The sequence below is a fragment of the Schistocerca serialis genome, chromosome 2, assembly GCF_023864345.2.
Source record: "Schistocerca serialis cubense isolate TAMUIC-IGC-003099 chromosome 2, iqSchSeri2.2, whole genome shotgun sequence".
Lineage (NCBI taxonomy): Eukaryota > Metazoa > Arthropoda > Insecta > Orthoptera > Acrididae > Schistocerca > Schistocerca serialis.
Window position 1 is genome coordinate 1,162,940,860 of NC_064639.1, and position 16,397 is coordinate 1,162,957,256.

Genomic DNA, 16,397 nt, shown 5'->3' on the forward strand with positions numbered 1-16,397 from the left:
AAAATGTACTCAGTATCTGGTCTGTGACGTAAATTTAAATTTAACTCACGTTGTGATCACATGGCAAGGATTCTAGTGTCATTACGAGGTTTCTGAGGTCATCAAACTACGTTCTTAGTCACCTATTTGTCACCAATAAAACTTTATGACATTGGTCTCTATATAATGGGCACTTCATTCCTATACAAATATGCCCACAGTGGTACTGCAGTGACAAAAATCTGATACGAAGGAAATAAACAATTTTTTTCCGCCTTCAGTTGCAAGGTAATTTTTTACTCGTTTACGCCAGCCGGCGTAGCTCCGTCTTCGTTCGCCTTAATGGTTTTAATCTTGACAGACGTAATCTAATGATTATGCGTCTTTATTGTTTTAATTTTTAATCTGTGACATGGCCAGTGTTTGGCTCTCAAAATAATTTAATTTTTGTTCTGAAGAAGATTCCATTACTGGAATTGAAACCTAGGTAAACGAGTAAAAAATTACCTTGCAACTGAAGGCTGAAAGAAATTGTTTATTTTCTATACATATACGGTTGCTGACGCGCTGCATGATGTTAAAGACTGATACAAAGGGTCTCAAGAGGCTTGAAAGTAACAAAATAACTGCAAAAAACTGTGTAAAACCCGAATGTCTACTAATTCAGTAAATGTATGTAATAATGTTTTCTCTCTTTTAAGATAGAAATAATAATCTGGACTTTAACTACGATCAAGAAAAAATATATAGCAAACAGTTTTGTGTTAAACTTATATTACATGTCCTTGTTTGCTGTTTATAGGTGCCTACGCATACAAATGTGTCGATGTATGTAAATGAATTGTCAGAACTTTAGCGAGCTATAGAATTCGTCTTACACAAGCAGCACACTCTGTAGCAGGGAAAAGAAGGGAAGCAGCAGAAAGTTTTTCCTGCGAGAGCACAAAAAAGGTGAATACGTTCCTCCTTGCAAGACTCTAACAGAAAAGTGCGGAACAAGTTGTCTAAATCTTTATTCCGCCTTCCTCACCAAAATATTTATCATGTAAACATATTAGAGCTTTTTTGTGCTGAAATAAAGTAGAAGAGAGTCAATGACGATGGTAAAGAGGGGAGGCATTGCCAGTGGGAGAGAAAGAGGAGACAGTGATGGTGGAGAGAGAATGTGGCAGCCACAGAGAATGAGAATGAAGGCAACACCAGTGGAACCAAATGGAGAGGAGATATTGATGGTCAGTGAGAAAGAGTGGCAGCAAGAGTGGCAGCAATAGAGAAAGAGAGGGATAGAAGCAGTTGGAACAAAACATAGAGGAGACGGTGCAAATGAAAACTACAGATGATTGGAGACCATACATAGACTTGGAGGGTCTGGACGCGAACTTTAACACATATACATAGGGGAGGGCGCATTTTGGACTGAAATGTTAAACATGTAGGCGAAGGTGAAAAAACAGGGTGGACTCCAGAATTTTTGAGCTGCTGAGGTATGGTGGAGACAATGCAAGTGGGAAAGAAACATAAAAGGAGACAAAGTAAGTGAGGAAGGAGACAGTAGCAGTGGTATATACTGTAAATCTATGGGCGAAAAAGACGAAGACTAATACAGACAGTGGCAGTGAGAGGTAGATGCTGAGTATGAAGGCTTAACTACAACGAGAGACTGGATAAAAAGATTTAGAATGATTTATGTTCAAAGAGCGCAAATATGTTCGCATGCCAAAAGTTTTTATGAGGAAGATGGAATGAGAATTGAGAGAGTTGGTTCTGCACTTGTCTGTCGAAACACATTCGCCTTTTTTATGCTCCGAACGGAGTATTTTTCAGCTGGTTACTCTGTGAACTATGGAGAGGCATTGGAATCTGACATGCCACCTTGGCGTCAGCGTAATCAGCTCTTGGATGGGAAGGTCAGCCCCACCAAGTAACCTAAATTATATTTCAAACATCATTCACAATTAGAAGGCGAAGTTCAATAAACATTTATTTTAAGGAATTAATTTACACATAAGTGACTTGAAATTACTTAAATAATGATTGTAAACCGTTTACCAAAAGAACCTGAGCAAGACTCTTTAGATATCTACCTTCGACAAATGAAATTACATTACGATTGTTTAATAGCAAAATTACTTAAGCTCTTTACAAAATTATCGAACAAGAATATTATAGGTAGCCGTCTTCGCCAAGAATAATTAATTTTCAGTCAGTTGGTAACACGATTACTTAAATCTTGAGTTTACCATTTAGAAAAGTTTTTGTACGTATATCGTTATGCAGACGCCTTCGGCGATAAGAACGACGGCGAACCCCGCCGCCGCAACAGGATCACGCAGCAGGCCGTACAGGCTCGGAGGGAAAGGCGGGAGGGCAGTTACAACCGATCGCTACAACAGACTACAGTTCAGGATTACATTTCACACACAAACAGAATACCGATAATATTTGCCCTTTTCCTTTTTTAACCGCAGTTTAAGCACCTGATCTTCTTAAATGATGGTACAGTAGGAAGATAAAGAACATATTTAAAAAAAATTGTATACTGCAGTTAGATGGCCACCAGATATTTAAACCTTACACTATTCAGTTCCTTTAAGAAGATTCCAATGTGCTTCTAAAAGGCCTCCTGCTTCAACAGCAATAATCACAAGAATGTATTACAAATGAATGATAATTAGTTGAAACCGTCAGCTGCCGACAGGTGTTGTTGATATACCTCGATGGAGACAGCTGAAAATGTTACATGGCAGACGATCTGTCCATCTCAGCCACCGTGGACACACATGAATAGCGCGACTGCAGGGACGTATCCCTTGCACGCTTCCCGTGAGACCCACATTCCCAACCGTCCAATATCTACATACGTAATGTCCCTGCAGTCGCACTATTCATCTGTGTCCTCGGTGGCTCAGATGGATATAGCGTCTGCCATGTAAGCAGGAGATCCCGGGTTCTAGTCCCGGTCTGGGCACACATTTTCAGCTCTCCACATCGAGGGATATCATCAACACCTGTCGGCAGGTGATGGTTTCAGTGAATTATCATTTATTCTAGAGAATCTGCACGGTCATCAATGGTACCTGTTCTTTCGAGACCAGCTACTGCCTTCATATATACACTCCTGGAAATTGAAATAAGAACACCGTGAATTCATTATCCCAGGAAGGGGAAACTTTATTGACACATTCCTGGGGTCAGATACATCTCATGATCACACTGACAGAACCACAGGCACATAGACACAGGCAACAGAGCATGCACAATGTCGGCACTAGTACAGTGTATATCCACCTTTCGCAGAAATGCAGGCTGCTATTCTCCCATGGAGACGATCGTAGAGATGCTAGATGTAGTCCTGTGGAACGGCTTGCCACGCCATTTCCACCTGGCGCCTCAGTTGGACCAGCGTTCGTGCTGGACGTGCAGACCGCGTGAGACGACGCTTCATCCAGTCCCAAACATGCTCAATGGGGGACAGATCCGGAGATCTTGCTGGTCAGGGTAGTTGACTTACACCTTCTAGAGCACGTTGGGTGGCACGGGATACATGCGGACGTGCATTGTCCTGTTGGAACAGCAAGTTCCCTTGCCGGTCTAGGAATGGTAGAACGATGGGTTCGATGACGGTTTGGATGTACCGTGCACTATTCAGTGTCCCCTCGACGATCACCAGTGGTGTACGGCCAGTGTAGGAGATCGCTCCCCACACCACGATGCCGGGTGTAGGCCCTGTGTGCCTCGGTCGTATGCAGTCCTGATTGTGGCGCTCACCTGCACGGCGCCAAACACACATACGATCATCATTGGCACCAAGGCAGAAGCGACTCTCATCGCTGAAGACGACACGTCTCCATTCGTCCCTCCATTCACGCCTGTCGCGACACCACTGGAGGCGGGCTGCACGATGTTGGGGCGTGAGCGGAAGACGGCCTAACGGTGTGCGGGACCGTAGCCCAGCTTCATGGAGACGGTTGCGAATGGTCCTCGCCGATACCCCAGGAGCAACAGTGTCCCTAATTTGCTGGGAAGTGGCGGTGCGGTCCCCTACGGCACTGCGTAGGATCCTACGGTCTTGGCGTGCATCCGTGCGTCGCTGCGGTCCGGTCCCAGGTCGACGGGCACGTGCACCTTCCGCCGACCACTGGCGACAACATCGATGTACTGTGGAGACCTCACGCCCCACGTGTTGAGCAATTCGGCGGTACGTCCACCCGGCCTCCCGCATGCCCACTATACGCCCTCGCTCAAAGTCCGTCAACTGCACATACGGTTCACGTCCACGCTGTCGCGGCATGCTACCAGTGTTAAAGACTGCGATGGAGCTCCGTATGCCACGGCAAACTGGCTGACACTGACGGCGGCGGTGCACAAATGCTGCGCATCTAGCGCCATTCGACGGCCAACACCGCGGTTCCTGGTGTGTCCGCTGTGCCGTGCGTGTGATCATTGCTTGTACAGCCCTCTCGCAGTGTCCGGAGCAAGTATGGTGGGTCTGACACACCGGTGAAAACATTAACTTCAGAGCAAATACATGTTTCATGTTATTTTTTTCTTTATAAACAGTGTTTGGAACGGATACGGCCAACTACACAGTGAAATTTATGTTTATTAAAAGAAAGCGGCCATGTGACGGCCCTCGAGCAGCAACTGCCATTTATAAATGAAACTACCTAAATGAGACCGTTGTTTAACCCCCAGCACAAGACTCAGTGTTCACTCCACAACATGACTCATACTGCACAGGAGCGTTACAGAATCTTTGTAATCAACAAAGACACAGAATCTTTGTAATCAACGAAGAGTTATAATCAATTTGCACAATATAAGAAGACTACAGTTATCAAGTCGAAAGCTCTTTGCTCACCCAATACAAGAAGGCAGCATATTTACTAATTCCTATCACGCATCACTAAAACTGAACAGAAACAATAATTACTGAATGCCAAACACGTAAGGTTTTGCCCTGAATATAATCTTGAGTCCCACATCAGCAGGCAGATGCAAAGTACAGCACCGCATTATACAAACATCGAAATGGCTCACAAGTGACACGTACTCTCGACAATAGGCAGGTGAATTAACACATCCACGTTCCCGGTAAAGGCAGCTGACGTCAGGGTGCATGAAATGCAGCGCGAGGCACTCCACCAGTCACGCCAGTACCCACGCGGGTGACTCAGTACACGACCTACCACCTGCAGCCGCACCACGGCGAGTGACCCCCGCCTCGCTGCACTTGCGCCTCGTTACCGCCCCTCAGTTCCCGGGGCTGGCCGAGGCGTCCTTCCCGACTGCCGGCCGGCGCTTCGCACGCCCGCCAACCACACTCACTCCGCACACCCCCTGTGACTCACCGCTTGTCCTACTGGCAACTATTACAACTCCCATCGACAAAGAAGATCGACAAGGGCTCGCACAGGTCGTCCTCCCCTACTTCGAGCTCCCCCCTCTTTGCGGGAGGGACTGGAAACAGGTATAATTAAGAGACGCTATTCGTCTGGATGGAATGCACCATCGATGTCTCGCCTGCAACGAGATTGCGGACTGAGGTTGACTGGATTCAGTACCTTAGCCACCTCGCAAGGACCCACAAAACAGGGTGACAACTTGAGCGAAGTGGCAACATCACCCTACGCTCTCACGCTGGAGTTACGAATGTAGACTTGGTCACCGTCATTTGCCTTAAATGCACACCGGCCCTTATTATAAAGCTGCACGTGTCCCCTGTGTGCGAAATGATATTGCTCCTGGTTCGTCTCCCATTTTGTTGGATAATATCAGAGGTAGTTTTGTCAGCAAGAAGGTCGTTCACGGACTACAAATTGCTCAAGGGAGACCTTAGACGGTAGCTAAAAATCAAATACGTGGGTGTTGCCCTGATGGCTCCGTGATGGAACGAGTAAAGTGCTACATTCAGGCAGGGTATGGATGTATTCCATTTGTGTGTGCATGGCCTATTATCGACACGAATTTGAGGTCACGATTGATCCTCTGCGCAAATGAGGGCGGGGGTAATACAGAATCATCGAGAAATGTTTTACCGCGTTTCCAAAGTAGAACTTCTTGATGACCTTGGATAAAGATGCCGGCGCATTATCAGTGTATTCTGGGAGGGCCAACGATAGAAGTTTTGAGTGAAACAGGGAAAGGTTAAAGAGGCAGTAACTTCACTGTTACTGGAAAAGGCGTCTACAGAAACGAGAATGTAGCAGCTGCCGTCCCGGGTCGGTAGAAAACACCCAACGTAATAAACAACTTTTCCATAGGGTTGCGCTCACGCGTTGATTGAAGAAGCCCCGATCAAGAGTTGAGATCCAGCTTAGTGGCTTCGTCTCAGTCCCCCACTGACCTGCGGTTATGCTTCCGTAAGGCCGACCATGTCTAATGTTCTTTAATCTTCACAGTCATTTTATGGACGCTGAGATCCCACCATCAGATGGTGAAAATATCGGAAAACCACTGGCAGTTTCAAGTAATTAGGTGGCAGTTCAACATAAGCCTAATAGATATTAAAGATTTTACGTTGGATTGACTTTATGGCAACGATTGAGGGAGCCGACCACAAAAAGCATTGTCTATTCTGATGTTTGATAGACGACGTTAAACCAGTCAAACGTCAAGCGTACAAACTCGGGTATTAGTCACAGATCTTTTGATAACGTCCATTTGGAGAAACCACATTCGAGGCTGTTTTCGAGATGAAGGTGACCCTTTCGTTATACAGTACACTAAACACAAAGAAATTAACAGACACCAAATATAACACTATATGAGGAAGACAATAGGGACGGTTAAAGTATTACGTACCACTGACGACGAATTCGCAAGAGACAGAGCGCAAACTCGGGTGGGAGATGGATAGGGGAGGACATCAGCCGTGCCAATTTCGAAGGCAACGTGCTGATAGGGGCTTTAATCGATTCAGAGAAATCCGGACGGCTTAGAAGGATCTGAAGCCCGATCCATTCGAATGCGAAACGAGTGTCTCAGCACGAGGAGAATCTAAGCCATTGGTCTCCACAAGGCCTTATAGTCCACATGCTTAACGGATAGAAGAGAATATCTTTCCCAAACTAGCTGTCGAGTAGCAAACGGAAGAAGGAAGAAACACGAGAAAATATGAACGGAACAGACAAGAGTATTTACTTGAGGTGGAGATGATTATACAGATAGGGTAACATCCATTGCGTTGTTTTTTGTATTGATACAGGTAAGTAAACTGCATGGTACAAACAGTAAAAGTGACAACTGTCCAGAGCGCCATGAGATGTCAACTACAGCTAATCGTTTGTTCATGTCCTTCAGCTGTCACTATGAAGTTTGTTTTAGTCAACACTCATATTGTATAATATTTATTTATTGGCTGTGTCGTTTTTGACATTGTTTTATTCATGTTTTGGACTACTGATAATGACTGAAAAAACAAAACCGGTATCAGGTGACCGGTAAGCGTAAACTGATATACACTTCATAGCACGTTACGATGTCGTTAGATAATAGATGGCAAATGCATTGAGCCTGTTAAAACCATCTTTTCAAACCGGAACCACTACTTCTTTAAGTAGCTACTAAATGCACCACGTTCCAGCCACCATAAAAGGAAAAGTAACGAGTAGTTTCAGGGATCATGTGAGCCCCTTGGCGCCCTCCCCCTACTCCCCCCCCCCTCTTTGTCACTCATATGTTATGAAGGGTAATGACCGCTCTGATGCGGAAGCGGACAGTGGAAAGGAATCACTGGCAAGTCACCACCGCGTTTAAAATATCGGGACGGAGCCACGAGATAACGATCGAATAAGATACGAAGTCTGTCTGTCGGATCTGGCGTGACGCAGGCAGGTGTTACGGTGCCCTTTTTTGCGGGAACCTGACAGTCGCGTGACGTCCGCTCCTCCCCTCCACCTTCCCCCACTAAGACTCCAGCTGCGGCGTGGCTCCCGGTTTATCAACACGAGTCCGCCAGAGGCGCTGGCCACCGCTGCAGCACTCCCAGGTTACCGCCGCAAAGGTCAGTGATGTATCGCCAGTAACAGGTGTTCAAACGCCGCTCTTTGTATAAAGCACTACAGTGGAACTGCTTGCCGCTGGCTGTACAGTGATGCATTGCTTCGGAACACTCTCAGATTTAAGAAACATGGTCTTACAAATATGTCAAATAAGTGGAATCTCGATAATCTGAAAAATGCACTGTGAAGTTTGACAGTTGCTAGTTGAACGTCCGTCAGCCATTGGGGTCCATTTTGAAACATTTGTCTACATCTACATCTACATCTACATCTACATTGATACTCCGCAAGCCACCCAACGGTGTGTGGCGGAGGGCACTTTACGTGCCACTGTCATTACCTCCCTTTCCTGTTCCAGTCGCGTATGGTTCGCGGGAAGAACGACTGTCTGAAAGCCTCCGTGCGCGCTCTAATCTCTCTAATTTTACATTCGTGATCTCCTCGGGAAGTATAAGTAGGGGGAAGCAATATATTCGATACCTCATCCAGAAACGCACCCTCTCGAAATCTGGCGAGCAAGCTACACCGCGATGCAGAGCGCCTCTCTTGCAGAGTCTGCCACTTGAGTTTATTAAACATCTCCGTAACGCTATCACGGTTACCAAATAACCCAGTGACGAAACGCGCCGCTCTTCTTTGGATCTTCTCTATCTCCTCCGTCAACCCGACCTGGTACGGATCCCACACTGATGAGCAATACTCAAGTATAGGTCGAACGAGTGTTTTGTAAGCCACCTCCTTTGTTGATGGACTACATTTTCTAAGCACTCTCCCAATGAATCTCAACCTGGTACCCGCCTTACCAACAATTAGTTTTATATGATCATTCCACTTCAAATCGTTCCGTACGCATACTCCCAGATATTTTACAGAAGTAACTGCTACCAGTGTTTGTTCCGCTATCATATAATCATACAATAAAGGATCCTTCTTTCTATGTATTCGCAATACATTACATTTGTCTATGTTAAGGGTCAGTTGCCACTCCCTGCACCAAGTGCCTATCCGCTGCAGATCTTCCTGTATTTCGCTACAATTTTCTAATGCAGCAACTTCTCTGTATACTACAGCATCATCCGCGAAAAGCCGCACGGAACTTCCGACACTATCTACTAGGTCATTTATATATATTGTGAAAAGCAATGGTCCCCTGTGGCACGCCAGAGGTTACTTTAACGTCTGTAGACGTCTCTCCATTGATAACAACATGCTGTGTTCTGTTTGCTAAAAACTCTTCAATCCAGCCACACAGCTGGTCTGATATTCCGTAGGCTCTTACTTTGTTTATCAGGCGACAGTGCGGAACTGTATCGAACGCCTTCCGGAAGTCAAGAAAAATAGCATCTACCTGGGAGCCTGTATCTAATATTTTCTGGGTCTCATGAACAAATAAGGCGAGTTGGGTCTCACACGATCGCTGTTTCCGGAATCCATGTTGATTCCTACATAGTAGATTCTGGGTTTCCAGAAATGACATGATACGCGAGCAAAAAACATGTTCTAAAATTCTACAAGAGATCGACGTAAGAGATATAGGTCTATAGTTTTGCGCATCTGCTCGACGACCCTTCTTGAAGACTGGGACTATCTGTGCTCTTTTCCAATCATTTGGAACCCTCCGTTCCTCTAGAGACTTGCGGTACACGGCTGTTAGAAGGGGGGCAAGTTCTTTCGCGTACTCTGTGTAGAATCGAATTGGTATCCCGTCAGGTCCAGTGGACTTTCCTCTATTGAGTGATTCCAGTTGCTTTTCTATTCCTTGGACACTTATTTCGATGTCAGCCATTTTTTCGTTTGTGCGAGGATTTAGAGAAGGAACTGCAGTGCGGTCTTCCTCTGTGAAACAGCTTTGGAAAAAGGTGTTTAGTATTTCAGCTTTACGCGTGTCATCCTCTGTTTCAAAGCCATCATCATCCCGTAGTGTCTGGATATGCTGTTTCGAGCCACTTACTGATTTAACGTAAGACCAGAACTTCCTAGGATTTTCTGTCAAGTCGGTACATAGAATTTTACTTTCGAATTCAATGAACGCTTCACGCATAGCCCTCCTTACGCTAACTTTGACATCGTTTAGCTTCTGTTTGTCTGAGAGGTTTTGGCTGCGTTTAAACTTGGAGTGGAGCTCTCTTTGCTTTCGCAGTAGTTTCCTAACTTTGTTGTTGTACCACGGTGGGTTTTTCCCGTCCCTCACAGTTTTACTCGGCACGTACCTGTCTAAAACGCATTTTACGATTGCCTTGAACTTTTTCCATAAACACTCAACATTGTCAGTGTCGGAACAGAAATTTTCGTTTTGATCTGTTAGGTAGTCTGAAATCTGCCTTCTATTACTCTTGCTAAACAGATAAACCTTCCTCCCTTTTTTTATATTCCTATTAACTTCCATATTCAGGGATGCTGCAACGGCCTTATGATCACTGATTCCCTGTTCTGTACATACAGATTCGAAAAGTTCGGGTCTGTTTGTTATCAGTAGGTCCAATATGTTATCTCCACGAGTCGGTTCTCACGCGGAATGTTTTCCCGTAAGACATGTTTACAAAGAAAAACCTAAAGCTTTTGCTGTGCAACGATGTACAGGGGCGGACAAAAGTATTCAGGCACTGGGAGTAATCAGAGAAGTAAACCTTAAATGTGTTTTTAACTCAAAATATATATTTTATTCTTTACAAATGTGTAATACATATTTCAGTCTGAACATATGCAGGACAAAAAGTAACAAAACACCTTTTGTGTAAAAAAAAGAAAGATAATCGAAACATATAATGGGCAAAAGTATTCAGACACTCAGCAGTCAGTATTTGGTAATGCGTCCCTTTCTCTGTATTACAGCCCTTAGTCTTTATTGCATGGAGTAAACAACCTTTTTCGTTATATCCGAACCGATATTCACCCATTCTTCTTCTATCAATGCACGCAAACGTGTCAAACTGCTCACATGTCGTTTGTGTAGTCTCGTTTTCAGCTCATTCCAGATGTTTTCGATGGGATTGAGGTCTGGACACTGCGGTGGGTAATGAGGCGATGACGCATGCTGTACGTTGCCCACTGTTTGACAGTTTCTGCCGTATGCTTAGGATCATTGTCTTGTTGGAAATAAAACTCACCTCCAAGAGCGAACTTCGCAGCACTTTTCGTCAAATTTTGTTTGAGTATATCGAGATAGACAAATTTGTCCACGGTGCCTTCAATAAATACAAGCTCGCCAACACGTCTGGAAGACATGCATCCCCACACCGTCACACTGCCGCCTCCATGTTTGATGGTTGCTTGCATGTTTTTGGGCTCCCGCTCTTAGTGGCTTGACGACACACTAAACTTCGGCCATCCAGGTGCCTCAAAGTAAATTTGTATTCATCACTCCACAGAATCTTGTCCCGGAAGGTCACGTCCGTGCCTGCAAATTCTTCTGCAAAAACCCTCCGCTTTTTGCGTCACACTTACTGACGAACGTTTTGCGCCTTGGCACTCTGGCATTGTACCCAGCACCATCCAGCCATCTGCGCACTGTTCTGCCACTAACTTCGGTACCAACGAGTTCCGCCAGTTCTGTACATATAGCAGGGACCGTTGTCCGCAGGTCGTTTTTCAGCATTCGGAATATCTTCCTATTGTCTCTGTTCGTGAGTTTCTAAGGACGCACCTACCGTGGGCGATTGACGAGAGTGTTTTCTTCTTTCCATGTCTGGACGGTATTAAATATAGTTTTTCGGCTTCGCTTGACGACCTTGCCTATTTCTGCATATTATTTTTTCTCACTATTCAGCCGAACAATGAGCCTTCGCTCTCCCACTGCCGTGTCCCTAACTGTACGGGGCGTGGCGCTACGTTGGTCTTTCCTGGCGAGGCCCGTGCTTTGCTGCAGTACGAGACAGTTGCCTTGCGCACACTGACTGCTCGCTGCCACCGAGTTGTGCCTTCAGACTACGGCTACTTTGTCAAGCGGGCCGGTGTCTGATTACTTTTGTCCCGAGTGAAACACACGCCTGTGATGGTAACACAGAACAAATCGTTCCAGGTAGAGGGTACTGTGACATTCGCATAGTAGGCGTCTTTTGAAATATTCCCTGCATTATGGCACATACGCAAATACACATTCCGTGTATGCATCAGTCACAATTGACCGTGAGATACCCATGTGACCTGTGTCACAATACTTCTGTCCACCTGTGTATGCTTTTCTCGACGTTATTTCGTGGGACCAACATTATCCTGTCGGTTTAAATTCGACACTAAATGGAAAATAAATTCGTTACATTCAGTTACTGGAAAATTGGAAAGTTTAGCAATCTCTATGTACAGCTGAGTACGCCTTTTAAAATAATAATATTTTTATGATAGTATTATGTAACTAATACTTGCAATAAAAGAAGAAACTACTAAACACATTTAACTGTAAGATATACAAAAATGGAAACAGCATTCCTATTCCTTACTTACTATTTTGGAACCAGTAAGTGACGTGGGTAGCGAAATAGCTCTGTGGCCCGTTGCACGCAAGTTACGTTTCTTCCCATTGTTTCATCGGCAGAACTTACAGTTCACAGATTTTGTATTATTTTCTCTAGTTTCAAACTTTGGCACTAAAATAGTATTTCGCGGTTGTTGTCTGCTCTTGACGATCATCAGTTCTTCATCTGATTTTTCAAGGAGTATTCTTGGCACATCATGTCGCCTTGCGGTCGAATTGACAAGTCCTTCTGACGATAAAACGTCAATTTATTTGTGTCCCAACATGAATGACATCAATTTTCTTAGCAGAAACGCCAAGAATCCTGCGCAGAAACATTGGCTATCGATCAGTCTTACGTTTATAAGTGAGTTGTTAACTGATCGAGTGTGTCAACAGTCTCTTTAGTACTCTTGCAATCCAAGGTAATTTATGGTATTTTCTATGATCCTTATCGATGATTTCGGCAGCCTACTCCAAAATTCAGTTCTTTTTTTTCTTTGGGGTTTAGAACTATGAGCTCCCCTTTTATTTATTTACCCACAATGTTATCGCTTGTCAGTTCTTTTTTTTATCAGTTTGTTCCAAATCATAAGAAGTAAAAATGTTGTCATAGGTTGTGTTCTGACATCTTGGTTCACTTGTCATTAAGCACTGACAACAAACCTGAATTGTCTTTGGTGCTCTTCCTGGCGCTTTGTGTGCATAAATTTTCGTTTTCAGTACATTACGAAGTTTCACTGTCCGAAAGCACCACTGTTTCAGTCAAGTGGTTTGTTGCTCTTGTAGGGAAGCAGCCTACTCACGCCATAGTAAATTCACATCAGTCTTTCCATTGTGTGCCAGCCAGTCCGCTGTAACTAGCTCTGACGTCATAAATGTTGCGCAATACTTTTAAAATCAAATAAATAACCTGAAACGATTCTAGAATGTCAGGAGTAATACTAAATTAATATGTGTTGAATATCAGTTCGATAACTTTAGCCATTTTCGAAATTTGGACGTTTTTCTGTAAAAATCATTGGCGCAACAGAAAAGAGCTACAGACTTAAAAATTTATAAATAGATTCCTTTTTTATAATTATTTAATAGAAACAGTCTTCTGGATCTCACAATTTAAGATTTTAGTTGAAATTCAATATTTTCTGGTGTTTGTTTTAAATTTAAGGAAGCAAGATAGATTAAGTAGGCTAATAAATAAGGCTAGGATGTTTATATTTAAGTAGAATGGAGATCCACTATAACCATAAATATGTGAGAAGTTTCATTTGAATAACTATAAAACTATAGCGATAGCGTATCTCCAAACGGCAAGTTCAGAGCTCGTCTACTGCGTGCAGTATAATTAAATTAATTCTCTAGCCCAAATTATTTAACTTAGCTACGTCAAACTTTTATTATGATTACTTACCTGTGTGCTGAATGCACATTTAAATTGAGAGCTTCATAGGCCATCAGCAAAAGAAGCTATGATTTATTCTGTAACTTAATGTGGTGCATTACTAGCCCAGCGGCTAGTCGGGAGAGCCGATTTGATCAGGCGTTCACTTAGCCGTCCACACCGCGGCTGTATATATAAGATCGCTGCGCGAGGAAGCAAGGCCCCAATTCTCTCCAGACGCTGAATAGCACGCCATCTGTGTCGGGAGTCGCGTCGCGTCGGTATCATTGCTACAAACAGCCTCGGATGCTGTAATAAGTTACTCGGAATACGCGTAACCATGAAATCATTTTCGAGAGAAGTGTTAATTCTGGGATGACTTTAATGATATATATTCAGTTTGCGTATGTCGTATTTTCACGTGCCGCCGCGGGACAGAGATTCTACCATTATTTAGTGTGGCGTTTGATGAAACATTATCATCAAATTATGGCAAGCATTCCTTCAAATATTTAATTTGGTCAGTTATAGTGGCATCAGCGCATTAGACTCTGAACTGCTCTGTTAGTTAGATTGTGTGGATTCTTTTTTTTTTTTTTTTCATCTGTGACTTTCAGAATATAGAGAAAGTTTTTTTTTTTCACGATCGCTTTTGATTATAAATCCCAGACAATCTCCTAATTCCTCAGAGCTATAAGCTGTAGTTATAAGTGTATTTCTCAGATGAAGTGGGCACTAGGAATTCTAATTACAGGCTTCACGTTTTGCTAATCACTTTCTGGTTGCCAATATTGTAGTTAGAGAGCCAGTGTTGAGAACAGCAAACAACAGCATAAATAATAGGAACATTTATACAACAACAACATAATTCCACCCGCCGCCCCACACTCTCCTTGGACTGTAGCCTACATACTACCTGTAAGGATGTCGACCTCGAGGACTTACCATCTGTTGATCGACACTCATGTTACCGTCACATAATTTGGGACACCGTGGCATCTCTGACTAGTAGTCAAGACGTCAGGGATCCCGGATTCGATCCCAGCCACTGCTTAATTTTAGAATATAAGTTATCAGCATTGGAGGCTGAAGACTTCTGGAATAAGATGTCAACTTCGTTTTGGCAAAGGTCATTTCAAAGAAGGGCAGCGGATCAGATCCTTTTCCCCTTGGGACAGTAAACTCCCCTAAAAGAAGAATCAGCAATGATCAAACAGCATGAGGATGCAGAAGGTAATGGGAACTACGGAATGAAAGGCGCTTACGGTGTATCCACACGACATGTGGCCTGTGATGATGGTCACCCCAGTGGCATAAGATTTACTTTCCCCGCCCCCGCTCCTTCCCCTCCAACGAAAGAGTGATGTACAAAGAATCGTAACGTGGTATTCCAGAAGTTTGAAGGTGCTAAGGAAGCTAGAAAAACTAAAAAGGGAAATGCAAAGGTAGGATCTACATATTGTGGAAAGCAGTGACTGGAAAGATGAGAGTGATTTCTGGTCAGACGAATATAGGGTATTATCTACAACAGCAGAAAATGATATAACTGGAGTAGGATTCGTTATGAATATACCGAGCGAGGTGGCCCAGTGGTTAGCACACTGGACTCGCATTCTGGAGGATGACTGTTCAAACCCGCGTCTGGCCATTCTGATTTAGGTTTCCCGTGATTTTCCTAAATCGCTCAGGCAAATGTGACTTCGTAGGCTTTCCCGGCGTAATAAGTCTTGAAAGTCTCTTCGGGTTTGCTACCGGAACCTAAAATCAACTCGATTCGATATTTCGGCGACCTAACTGGTCGCCATGTTCAGGAGACTCCTGCTCCTGCTGATGAGTCCCGCTGAGCTCCGAGTTCTCAGCGGGACTCATCAGCAGAAGCAGCATTCTCCTGAAGATGGCGACCAGTTGGGTCGCCGAAATATCGAATCGAGTTGATTATAGGATCCGGTAGCGACCAAAAAGGGCTTTCAACGCTCAAGCAAATGCTTGGTGACCTCACCAGCTTTCCAATGCCGTAAATGTTCAGCGAGCTGTTGCCTAATGGCGATGGGCACTTGCCTAGCACGACAAAACTTCGGTTGTGCGTTGTGTTGGAGTAACACGTGAGCTAAAATTATTCGCACAACCGAGACCGTCACTACAAAGTCCACTAAATTTGTCTCACAGAGCTCGAAGATTGTCTAGAGGCACATCTGCTGAAATTTGCAAACATTGACTTGTGGATTGTCAATCCAAGAATGTCTAAAGAATCTAAGCCAGAAATATTCTCCTAAAATTTCGCAGAAATCACTGTGAATACAAATCTCTTCGTTACACCTTGAAAGGTAGCTGGCATACTACTGGAAGTTCCTAAAACTGGAATTTCCTGTCCAGTATAAATTGACAACACATGCTTAGCTCGACACAGCAGTGGTGAACCTAACCGTTCATAAGTAATGTTATCCACAAGTGTAACTGAAGTACCAATGTCCAGCTGCAATTTGACATCTCTCTTAGCTACTAGCAAAGTAACAAACACCTTGTCCCAACTACGTTCCACGTCTAAGACAGAAGTATCGCTTCTGCCTGTTACTGTTGTCGCGGC

General features: G+C 44.1%; 1 protein-coding gene across 1 annotated transcript in view; it reads left to right on the forward strand.

Moving 5' to 3' along the window:
- Positions 1-7,940: 7,940 nt before the first annotated feature.
- Positions 7,941-16,397, forward strand: part of LOC126458632 (cytochrome P450 9e2-like) — a 59,413-nt gene continuing 50,956 nt past the window's right edge. The window contains exon 1 of the mRNA XM_050095800.1: positions 7,941-7,984. The gene's annotated coding sequence lies outside the window, so the exon portion shown is untranslated. The remainder of the gene's footprint in view (positions 7,985-16,397) is intronic.